At 47.0% G+C, this 12,174-nt stretch overlaps 1 protein-coding gene across 1 annotated transcript in view; it reads right to left on the bottom strand.

The window, feature by feature from the left end:
- TET3 (tet methylcytosine dioxygenase 3) overlaps nt 1–10,470 on the bottom strand; it is a 67,907-nt gene extending 57,437 nt beyond the window's left edge. The window contains exon 1 of the mRNA XM_087875917.1: nt 9,772–10,470. The gene's annotated coding sequence lies outside the window, so the exon portion shown is untranslated. The remainder of the gene's footprint in view (nt 1–9,771) is intronic.
- Between the last annotated feature and the right edge of the window lie 1,704 nt (nt 10,471–12,174).

The raw sequence follows: 12,174 nt of genomic DNA, 5'->3' as shown, positions 1-12,174 counted from the left end.
TAAAGGTGATGACCAACACCTTGAAGCGCACCCGGAAGACCACCGGGAGCCAGTGCAGCTCGCGCAGGAGCGGTGTTACATGGGAGCGCCATGCTGCTCCCGTCACTACCTGCGCTGCTGCGTTCTGGACCAGTTGGAACCTCCGGGTGCTCTTCAAGGGGAGCCCCATGTAGAGAGCATTGCAGTAGTCAAGGCGAGAGGTGACGAGGGCGTGAGTGACTGTGCACAGGGAATCCCGATCAAGAAAGGGCCGCAACTGGTGAATCAGGCGAACCTGACAAAAGGTCCCCCTGGTTACAGCCGTCAGATGTTCCTCCAAGGACAGCTGCATATCCAGGAGGACTCCCAGATTGCGAGCCCTTTCTGTGGGGGCCAAAGACTCGCCCCCAATAGTCAGCGATGGAGTCAACTGCCTATATCGGGATGCCGGGAGCCACAGCCACTCAGTCTTGGAAGGGTTGAGCTTGAGCCTGTTCCTCCCCATCCAGATCCGTACAGCTTCCAGGCACTGGGACATCACTTCAAGGGCATCATTGGGGTGGCCTGGGGTGGAGATGTACAGCTGGGTGTCATCAGCATACTGGTGGTATCTCACCCCAAAACCACAGATTATCTCGCCCAGCGGCTTCACATAAATGTTGAACAGAAGGGGCGAGAGGACCGATCCCTGCGGCACTCCACAGATGAGAGGCCTCAAGGTCGACCTCTGCCCCCCTGCCAACACAAACTGCGAACGGTCAGAGAGAAAGGAGGAGAACCACCGTGCCTCCCACCCCTAACTCTTCCAGCCAGTGCAGCATGATACCATGGTCGATGGTATCAAAAGCCGCTGAGAGATCTAACAGGACCAGGACAGAGGAGCAACCCCTGTCCTGAGCCCTCCAGAGATCATCAACCAACACGACCAATGCCGTTTCCATGTTGTGCCCAGACCTGAAACCTGACTGGAACGGATCTAGATAAGATGTTTCCTCCAGGAATTGTGGAAACTGTCTTGGATTAGAAGACACTAAAAGAGAGTTCCACCACCAAAGAGAGAAGCCAACAATAACAACTCAGGTAAAGTGCTCATATCTAGGGATGTCTGAATGAGAGTCGGATGAAAACTCAAGATGGAGGTCACAACTGCAAGAACCTCACTCCTCCCTATCCCCTGGGGCACCTGCACACAGCAACACATTAAATTGCTGTTTCCCCTGCTCTGCCCAAGGCCTGCTGTGATGTTTCTCCTTAAGGGCAGGAGAGAATACTGCTCCTGAAAATGTTTTGTCCCTGAGCCATTGGGGCAAATCATGGTATTGCTGGATATACTACTGCCTCTTGCTCATTCTCTTCAAAGGTAGAAGGAAATATATTTCCAAACACTTGAAGAGAAAAAGAAAGAAGTTGAGAGAAAAGGGTGTGTAGCAATCAACAAGGCAATGTTTTTTATCTGCTTTTCACCTTGCTCCCACTTAATCTTCCTCCCACACAGTTTCACACACAGGTCTACCCTCTAACCCAAGTAGGCCTTTTAAAACTTTTTGGTGGTTTGGTTTTTTGTTTTGGTTTTTTCTTTGGCAACAGGACCCAATGGTCGCAAGGTCCTGCCTGCTACCAAGGCAGCTTCTCCTGGAAAAAGAAAAGAGCTTGATTTGCTCCAGAAGCTGCCACTACCCAGAAGAGCCCTGGAGAGCAATGATCTCATGCTCAATGTGTCTGCCATATATCATAGTCAGATTTTCTTCTCCTGAGGACTCCAAGGAATCCTGCAAATAATTCTTACAATTTGCCACATTTGACCTCATCATATCAGCAGCAGATACCTTGCTAACTTGACTCAACCGCCTGTGTCACATGCTAAAAAGCCCTAGGACAGGATCACCAGGCTTGAAGCAAGTAATCTTGCAGATGTCCATGTCCTACACCATGTAGGATGGTGTAGGTTACTACCGGCAGCTTGAACTTTGCAAACTGGAAAGCATTGCAGTTTCCCCCTTAGTATATGAGTTGGGTGCAGTAGTGGATACATCTGGAATTCTGTTTTAGAGATTCACACAGACACACAAATGCCTGCTGCTCGCACAAATGGAGCTGCACACATATGCTTGCCTGCCACTAGTACCGGACCCCAGCCCAGGGGTTAATGCTCACAGAGAACGGGCAATCAATTCACACTTGCCCTTCCTGGCCACTACCTGAGCCCAGAGAGAATCCTCAGCAAGAGAAGTTAGTACTTAGCTGCTAACAAATACTGAATGCCTCCAAATCGCTGAGAGTTGGGAGGCATAAAATATAATTAGTGATCACACACACAATTTGCAATTAAACAAGTACCCTCCTTTCCATCAAGATAAAAAGAGAACTGCTAGTCCATTGTCTGCCAAGAGCCTTATCCCAGTACGATGCTTGTTCATGCTGGATCCCAGGAATGAGACTGAAGGGTGAGACAGGACTGGCATTGGCTGAGAGCACACACCACCCTTTGGGACTCGGCACACAAAGCCTCTGGCCGGAAGTGCCTGGGCTCGGTCCCCTGTGATCACCAGGGGCTCCTCTCAATCCCCTTTTAGATCTGGCCTCTTCTCTGGCATAACCCTAAGGCAGACCAGGTGTTCTCTCAGGTCAGCAAAGGAAAAGACAACACTAATACCCCTAGAATACCAACAGGGAAACAGGGAAAAATAACTTTCAATGCAATATGAAGTTTTCACAATCCTCTTCCTGTCTGTCTCCCAGCTAAGAATAACTCCTCTAGAAAAGACTATCTTTGAGCACAGGGGCATGGAGCTGGTGGGTGGTGGGAGGGGATGAACTGAGGGGGATTCTGGCATATCCTTCCCTTCCAGCAACCATTTCTCTTCCAAATGCTCCCCCTGCCTCTCTCTCTTAATGGACAGGTCCTAACAGTAGTTTCCCCAGGCCAGAGGGTTCCCTTTTTTATTTAAATAGTAAATTTCATTACCAAGAACAGTGAGATAATTTAGTTATTGTACAATAAAACATCGCTTATGCTAATAAACTATTATAGAATAACACTGTACAGGACTGGGTGCTTTTTAATAAATACCAGGCCATAAATTATTAGGAGAAGTATATAAGTTGGTGCCAACTTTTGCATGTTCAGTACAGCTATACCAAGCTGTTAGAAAGTCAGCCAGTGGTGGGTTGCTACCGGTTCGCCCCGGATTGGGCGAACTGGTAGCGGCGGCAGCAGGAGGCGCCGCCCACCTGCCTGAACGTCTCTGCGCAAGCGCACGCAACCACGAGCAAACTGGTAGCGACAGGATTTGAAACCCACTACTGAAGTCAGCTATATCAAGCAAGTTGCCCCACACTGCAGTTTCTCTATTAGGGCACTTTGCCAACATTGCTATATCAAACATGGGCTGTAAAGTCTCTTTAACAGTCATTAACAAAAATAGAATTCTTTATGCAGCAATGTTTCATTTGCATTCTCAAATGCTGTTAACAAGGCTAAGCCTAGGGCTTATCTTGGTATTCCCAATATAAAACTTTTTCTAAAACCCTTGAATGTTTGTACAAGGGTATGAATATAACGTGTGTAAATTTGTCCCAGTTTACTTAGGGAAGGAGGTGGGGGTTGGTGGGAGGAAGGAAGGATGGCCATGTGGGAGGGAGAGCCCTTTGGAGCAGAATCCCAAGGGGGTGTGTGTGGAAAGGAAGGCTCAGAGTTCTCTGACTGACCTCAACGGCAGCCAGTTTTGCAGAGGATCCCACGAGTTATCTCAGCATTCCAGTTAGAGATCCCAGCATCAGGGAAAAGAAAGACTAAGATGATCTATTGTCATCACAGTTCATCAGATTTGATCTAATTTATCTCATTCTCTTTTTCCAGGTACAATATAAAAAACAGCTGGAGGAAACTATACAATGCTGAAAAAATACAGTGCCATCCATTCCAGCACAATTAACGAAAATAAATCTATACTCAGCAAAAAGACACAAGTCCTTCCTCCCCCACATAGCAATTCACATTTTTGCTAAATTAGCCCCACCTATGTCCCTCTGTTCCAAACATCCTATTCCAAAAACAACGTAACTTGTTAGTAGCCCTTTTCCCTGAAGATGACAGGTCATTTGTGGACCATACAGATAATCATAATCGGCAAGGGTCCGGACATCCAAAGCTGAAAATTGCAGGCTTTACAGTTTCTCCAAATGAATCAAGAAAGGAACCACGATGCCTTATGTGGCCACCACACAGGCCGCAAGAGGACCAGGAGATATAAAATGTTGCTCCGTTTCCCGCTGCCTAGCCTGGGACTGAGCTGGAGTCTGCTGAGTCAGAGAGGAATAGGCATGCATGCAAGGCCAGTAATGTTTGTAAACCTACCAAGCCACGTGCAGGCAGGCGGGTGGGCAGGCGGGCGGGCAGCACAAGCCAGTCAAGAGTGCCAGCCCCGCTAGGAGGCCACAGTCCTAAACTGGTGGGAGGAGATGAGGAATGCTCTTTCCACAGCCCAGTGCTCTAAAATTAGTCGCAGTCATCTCCAGGATCCTTCTGTAGACGCAGCCAGATTTGTGGCACTGAAAAAGTAGCATGACATGCAGCCCCAAGCCAAGAGCAAAAGGGTGACCTAGGAAAGCTGGCCTTGTGGCCTTAAGGCAGCCCCATTCCTTCATTTGCATCACTGGCAGAGATATAGTGAGGAAGTGAGTTTATCAGAACGTTGTGTCTTTTATGCCAAAACAGTAAATTGCAGCTGTTTCATATAGCACAGCTTTAGATTTTTTTTTTTCTCAAGGAAGGAGAGTTCAGCTGGTCACCAAAAATTTGCTCAAAATACAGGCAAAGCAAAGAGAGTTGTGTGAAATGCATCAAGAATATCTAACATGTTTAACAGGGAAAAAAGGAAGTTCATAGCTAGGCAATATATATTTTAATATGAGACAGTAAAATTTACAACTATATCACTTTAAATTTTAGCTAACAGGTAATACTTTTTGTTTTTTAAAATCTTCCTTTGCCCCCAAGTTTCCTGCCAACTTGCTGCCACTGCACCGAGTTTGGACTTCCCAGCAGTGATGGGTTGTGCCTGGCCGCCACCTGCTCCACCCGCTGCCACCGAATGGCCAAACACCACAGTCACCAAACAGTCCGAACCCCGAATGGCCCTGGAGTTCAGCACAACAGTGGCAGGGGTATGTGAAAGTGTGAAGCCCCCAGCTGCTGCCACCACTCTGTGCTCTGCCCACCCACTCGTTCATCCATTTGTCCGGCTCTGCCTCCGATGGGGAGCCACCATTGCTCTGCGCTCTGCCCACCTGCTTGCTTGCTCATGCGCCCACCCGTTCAGCTGGCTCTCCCTCTGGCTGCCACAGCAAGTTGCTCCCATGGTGAATTGGCTGTGTGGTGGCAGTGAGTTAGCAGAGGCGGCAGTGGCGAGCTGACAGCAGTGAGCCAACCACACTGAGCTGGCCGTGCCGAGTTGTCCTAGGGCCCATAAACCATGGCTAACAAAAGGGAATAAAAGTTTAACCCAACTTGGATTTGCTGGGAAGGAATGAAGGAAACAGAGATGCCTTATTTGTATAATTTATACCCCATGAAAATGAACACAAATACATCCCACATATTTTTTCACTTCTACCACAGAGAGGATATGCCTGTGATTCCCAGACCAGACCAAGGGCCATTTAGGAAGCACACACACACACCTTGACATAGCACACATATATCTTTGTCCTTCATGAAGAAATCTAGTAGGTGGCTCTTCCCATGCATAAAGCATGCCTGTAATTCAGACAGTTTTAAGCTTGACTGCGAAGTTGGCCTACAGAAGAATTTCTGCCACAGGGCCAAGCCATTAATCTCAGAACACCCCTCTCTGCTTTTCCTTCACTCCCAAAATAATCAGGGCATGCAATAACTTCTTTTTGTTCCTTTGCTTGCGTTTTGCCTTGCCTCAGTTACCTGCCTGCAGGAATTCATAGCAGAAGGTCTGTGAGCCATGTGGGGCAAGCACTTTTTTTTTACATATGTATCCTAGTTAATGAAGGGCCTCCAGGGGAAAGATCAGGAAAGGCCAGTTTCACACAAGGTGGGCAATATGCATGAAATTATTTTTCTTTAAGGAAGGAAGGATACGTGACAAATTATAGCAGCAAATGTGTTAACATTTATAAATATTCTGAGATTGCTAATTTCAGTGTTAGAATTGTAATGAGCCCCTAAAAATGTAGGATGAGCAATATTACCAATAGCACAACAGTTTTATCAAAAGTAACTTTTCTCAAACATGCAAATATTAATTTTTAATTGCACTATGAATCAGTGACGCTGACCCTCAATATCCAGCCCTGCTGAGAGACTAGTTCTTAATGGCAATGTTGCACTTAGTCTGCAATGACAATGTTGCACAAGTCTAAATTGACTTGCCCTTCCTGTATTCTGTCTCTTGGCAACTGTACACAACAACTGAAATGAATCTGTTGGTTATACAGCTTCTGTTTTAGACTTTTGCAATGAAAAAGAACAAAATGGAAATGTGTATAAACCTGTAAGGCTGAACACGGTATGTTTTGGGGACTCTAATGCCACAGGACATAAACTGGGTGCTGGGCAAAGAATAGGACACAACCTTCCAATCAAGCTCAACATTTAAAATCTAGGTATTTAACTGCAATCTTTAATTAACTTTTCAGTTCTCCTGCTGTCAAGAAAGAAAGGAAGGGCATTAAATTGCAAATCTTACAATTAAAATCAGAAAACTGATACCTCAACAGGAAGGTCCAAGCCAGTGGTGGGTTGCTACCGTTTTGCCCCCGTTTGGGAGAACTGATGGCGGCAGTGGGAGACTCCACCCACCTGCCTGGACATTTCTGTGCAAGCGTGTGTGCCCACGAGCGAACCGGTAGCGACAGGTTTTGAAACCCGTCCTGGTCCAAACCCAGGAGGCAAGCTGGCCCTGTCCACCAGGGCTGATACTGCAGTAACTGATATGAAACATGTTAGGCTTCTGAAGAACATTATCACTGTTGTATTATTTGTTTCTTAAATGTATACTATATGGATAGTCCTCACAATTGAAGCCAAAATTTATGTTGCTAAGTGAAACATTTGTTAAGTGAGTTTGCCCCATTTTATGACTTTTTTTTTGCCACTATTGCATTTGTTAAATTGGTAACACGGTTAAGTGACTCTGGATTCCCCATTGACTTCGCTTGTCAGAAGGTCACAAAATCTGATCCCACAACCCTAAGACACTGCAACCATCATAAATATGAACCAGTTGCCAAGCATCTGAATTTAGATCACATGACCATGGGATGCTGCAACGGTTGTGTGAAAACCAGTTATACTTCTTTCAGTGCCGTTGTAACTTTAAACAGTCACTAAATGAACTGTTGTAAGTCAAGGACTACCTGCAGTCAAATTTTTATTCAGGACATCAAAATAGCATATAGAATACTACCCCCTTCTATTTTTCCCCATAGCAACAACCCTGTGAGGGATGTTGGGGTTCACTTCCCCAAACTTCCCCAATAACTTCCCCAAAGTTCCCCCGTGATGCAGTGACTAGAAGTTGAATCTTCTCATTCCTCCAATTCCAACTTGTTGACAATTACAACACCCCAGGTTCTTAGTACTATATGTTTTAACTAATTCTGAAGAGGCACTGTCAAAAATTTTGGCATGAAAACTTAGGGCAAACAAACAAAAAACAAACAAGATTAACAAATATATAAAACTCAAGTATTCCCCCTTGTTCAGCAATTTTATAAGGCTAAAATCAGAGGCTGAGTCCCAGCATCACATAGGGGTGACATAACAAGCAGAAAACATGGGGGGTGGGGGGAGGCTGGAAAACATGAAGAGATTCTTGGCTTTCATTCAAACAGAAGCTAGACAGCCACATGGCTTATACTGGGTTCTGATCCAAGCAAGGGATTTGCCCCTTGCAACTGTAGGATTCCATGATTCTGTATTTTCAAAATATATCTTGGTTTCCCTTCCAAAGACTAGATTATTTCTTAAATAAAGTAAGTTGAAAACAATTAATTAAAAATAAAGCAATTTTGAAACTGTGAAGAAATTGTTTTGTTAAAAATGTAAAAGTTACAATATGGTGAACCAACAACGGAGGTCTTCCATAGTGATTCACTTGGAGTTATGTTAACTATGGGCAAAAGGGCAATCTTTAAGAGCAGCACTATGAAGCTGTTCAAAAGAGAGGTTCTGAAAGTGAATTTTCTACAGCTAATGAGACTGGGGCAAGGGGAGGAAGAGAATCACATGTTTTCAAATCAAGGAATTATTCTGCTTGATATGGGTCCTAATTATTTTAATATTAATTCCTAGCTTTGTTAACATGTGTACTATTTTCTCCCTGCACATTCTAAGTAGCGTGTGAGACTAAGTGAACATTAGGTTTTATAATTTTAAAACAATGAGAGAGAATCAACTTTGGCTTTGATGCCCAAATAGCCTTAGAGTTGCCATAGGTGTATCCTACAACCCTCCTGGCACCTCAAGAGATTGATTGAATACAGAGTAGGCAATACACTCCATGCTGCAAATTCAGAACTCCCCCCCCTCCCGCCGCCTTTTGCATATTAGCTTCCTTCTCGGTGACTGATTAGTGCAACCATGGGATCTGGATGTCCCCCTCCACCCCACTAAGTAACATGGCTGCCAATGCTTAAAGAAATATCCAACTGTTCTGCGCAGTCACTTGATGGTCACAACTTGATGGACAGCTGATGAATCCCTGTTTTTTGCTTCAGCTCTAGTCCAGCTTAGTAGGATCTGCTGTTCTTGCTTATAGCAAAATTCTCTCCCCAGAGTTCAGTCCCCTCCCCCTCCCAGCTTCCTCAAGAACCTCCAACCACCACAAGCTGCAATGCTGAGTTAAGAGTTTCATCATCACTAACTGCCTACTCCTCCTAGGGATTTTCCCATGGAGCTGCTCTCAGATCTGAGATACAAATCATTTTGGTTCGCCTGGGTAGCAAGCTAATTGCTCTTGAGGTCATCTCGGCACAGAAAGAAAGTGACATTTGGCTGTGAGGAAATAAATGACCACACTATGCGAAGCATCTCCTTCTTGGCATCTCACCAAATTAAGAAATCCAATGTCCTTTTCCACCACCACGAGATTGAGGCTGCATCGCAAAAAAGTTAGGGCAGTTGCTGAGTGACATCAGGGTGATGTCACCGCTGCTGCCTTAAGGAAGAGTCTGACTCCTTTGCTAATTTCACCAGCAATACGACCGGGGGCGGGGAGGGGGGCAAAGACGGAGCAGACTACAGTCAGTCCATCCTAACGACTGGAGGAAATACCATTTCAGACGTTTTTTAGCTTTACAAAAGCTCAGAAAGAAAAGTTGCGCAGAAACATAACACCCCCCCACACAAAACAGCCAGGCTTTACAACAATTTCCCAAGGAGTGTTTTGTCTTTCTATGGAGTCAGGCATGCTCCCTTCGTCGCACCCCCCACCCCTTTTTATCAAGGCTTTTGTCTTGGCAAAGAAAGGGGGAGAGTTACGGCTCCCCCGCTCCTGGCACTTGTGCCTGTGCCTCAATTTCTTTTTCGTCCTATGCTTCCAGTTGCAAAGAGGAAGGTTTTTAAAACTATGGAAAGTGACTTTGAAAAGCAGAGGAAGCCAAAGCCCCCGGAGAGGAGGATTTGCTCCTGGAAAGGAGCCCTAATGCACAGTTTAAAGGTCCCTCCTCCATTCAGATGAATCTCCCTGGAAGGAGACGGAGACGGGGGAGAAGTCTGCCTGGCAAGGCAGGAAAGGAAGGCCAGAAGGGATGGGTTACCTGGCGAGCGCGAGTCCTCTTCAGCCCTTCCGCGCCGCCAGCCAGGGGCCTCCCCGCGCCTTCTCCTTGCTCCCCCGCGTCCGTCCCAGCCCTTCTCAGCGCAGGCAAGTCTCCGCCGCTACCGCGCAGCCATCTTGCCTCCTTCTCCTTGAAGCGGCGTGACAGACACCCGGGTGCAAGCGGGGGCTTTTCTCCTGCCAGACGCCCGAGTCATTATCATACTGCCAAGCTCGCAGCCCGCTTCCCCCTCCCCAAGAAGCAAACAGGGGGGACGTGACATGCATGCCCAGCCCTCCGCCTTCTCGCGTCCACCCGCACGCCCGACGGAGGGGAGGGGAGGGGAGGGGAAGCGACGCCAGCTCAGCCCAGCCCAGCCCAGCCCAGCCCCGGGCCAGCCAACGCGGAGCAGCAGGGCAGGCCTCCGCAGCCGCCCTCGCGTCCCCTCCTCTCGGGAGGCTCAGCTGCCAGAGGCAGGCCCTGGGCCGCCGTCGTCCGCGCCTCTCCTGGCCTGGCCCGGCCCGCCCGGCAGAGAGGAGAGCCTCGCCGTGGCGGCCTTCCGCTGCTCCATCCTCCAAGGGGCTGGGATTCCAGGAGAAAAGAAAGCGCCCCCAGCAACACGGGCCGGGAGCCTGGCGCTGCCCACCCAGGCGGTCCTGAGGACGAACGCTTCTCCCTTTCGGGTCCCACGGACGGCAAGGCAGGCCGCCCCACGTCAAATGTGCCTGCAGCGACTGTGATACCCCCCTCCCCTCCCCTCCCCGAAAGCAACGTGAGGTTTGCTGTGTAAAAGCATTCGTTACTGGTTCTTTTCACTAGTGGTGGTGGAGGTTTTAATGCACGCTACATTCTGTCAGCGATTAATATACTCCGGGTTCAAATATACAAAGCATAGATCAACTGCGTCTCTTTCTTCAAGGGCTACAATACATTCATAGCTGACTGTCAGTGATTAATCATCATATGAAAATGTAAATGGAACCAATAGGTGCAAAACCACTCTACCTGCTGAAGCTGACAGCAGAGAATACTGCATGGTTTGTAGGATACGCATAAAAGCCAACAGAAAGACAGTCATTTTGGTTTAATATGTGAATCCAGTTACTAAGAACTTGTCAGCAATGGCTTTTGGCTTAGTTTGATGGATGAACCTAGCCAACTGGGATTTATTGTACAAACAATGATTAATAATCCATCATGGCCCAGTGCCATCTGTGAATCCGCTCTTAGCCCTACAGACCACACTTTGTAGGCAGGAGCCGCAGAACTCATTTGGTTTATCCAAAAGCACAAAGTGTCTCGTTCCCAAAGGCAGCCGGAGGGATTTCAATAGCAGGGCAGATGGCTCCTATCTAGGAAGCCATTACTGTATAGGACAGCGTATTTCTCATTCCCAGATCGGGTCCCTCGGTCAGGTAGGAGAAAGGCATGGCAGCACCGTTTCTAGTCTATGCAGATTCAGATTTCCTAGACTGAAACCAATTGCCCAAGCCAATCTTGGCCATTTTGGGGAACAGCAGATGCCTATGAACTGTTTGCAGGCTTATTTGTATAAGCCTGCAAACGGTTATCTACAGGACCGCCTACTAGTAGTATTGGCCTACTACCACCAATAGCCTCCCACCGGCCAGTACGTTCTCATAGAGAGGGGCTCCTCCGGGTGCCGTCGGCCAAACAATGTCGACTGGCGGCCCCTAGGGGGAGAGCCTTCTCTGTGGGGGCACCTACTATCTGGAACGAGCTCCCCCCGGAGATACGGAGGATCCCGGATCTGCACACCTTCCACCGCGCTCTTAAGACCTTTTTATTCCACCAGGCGGGCCTGGCCTAATCTTTTCCCTTTTTTAATTATGCAAATTTTAATCGGTTTTTTAAATGATTGGGGTTTTAATTTGTTTGGCCCAAATTGTTTAATTTGATTTTACTTTGTTTTTAAATTTTGTATCTATGTATTTTTACTGTTTGGCTGTTCACCGCCCTGAGTCCTTCGGGAGTAGGGCGGTATATAAATTAATTAATTAATCAATTAAATAAATAAATAAATAAATAAATAAATAAATAAATAAATAATTTTTTACATGGATTGGATTGAACACAACCCAGAAGAAATTGTTGCCACAATCTGTAGTGTAGGGATGGGAAACTGGAGGTGTTCATGCCCTCCTCCTCCTCCTCCCTGAGGGCTGCGTGAATGGAGGGGCACCTGACTTACCACTCATATCTGTGCATACACACACAGGTGCATGGTCACTAGCAAGAAGAGTGGTGTCTCTAATTGTCACATTTCCAATATTAAGACACTTGAAAGTCATAACTCCCCAGCTGCTAGTATCAGCAGCAGGGGTGGTGGAAGATTTTTCCTGAGAAATACGCCGTCCTATATAGTAATGGCTTCCTAGCTAGGAG

This window comes from Pantherophis guttatus, chromosome 9 (assembly GCF_059756535.1).
Source record: "Pantherophis guttatus breed Tessera chromosome 9, ASM5975653v1, whole genome shotgun sequence".
Taxonomy (NCBI): Eukaryota; Metazoa; Chordata; class Lepidosauria; order Squamata; family Colubridae; genus Pantherophis; species Pantherophis guttatus.
This window is presented reverse-complemented; position numbering and strand designations above follow the sequence as displayed.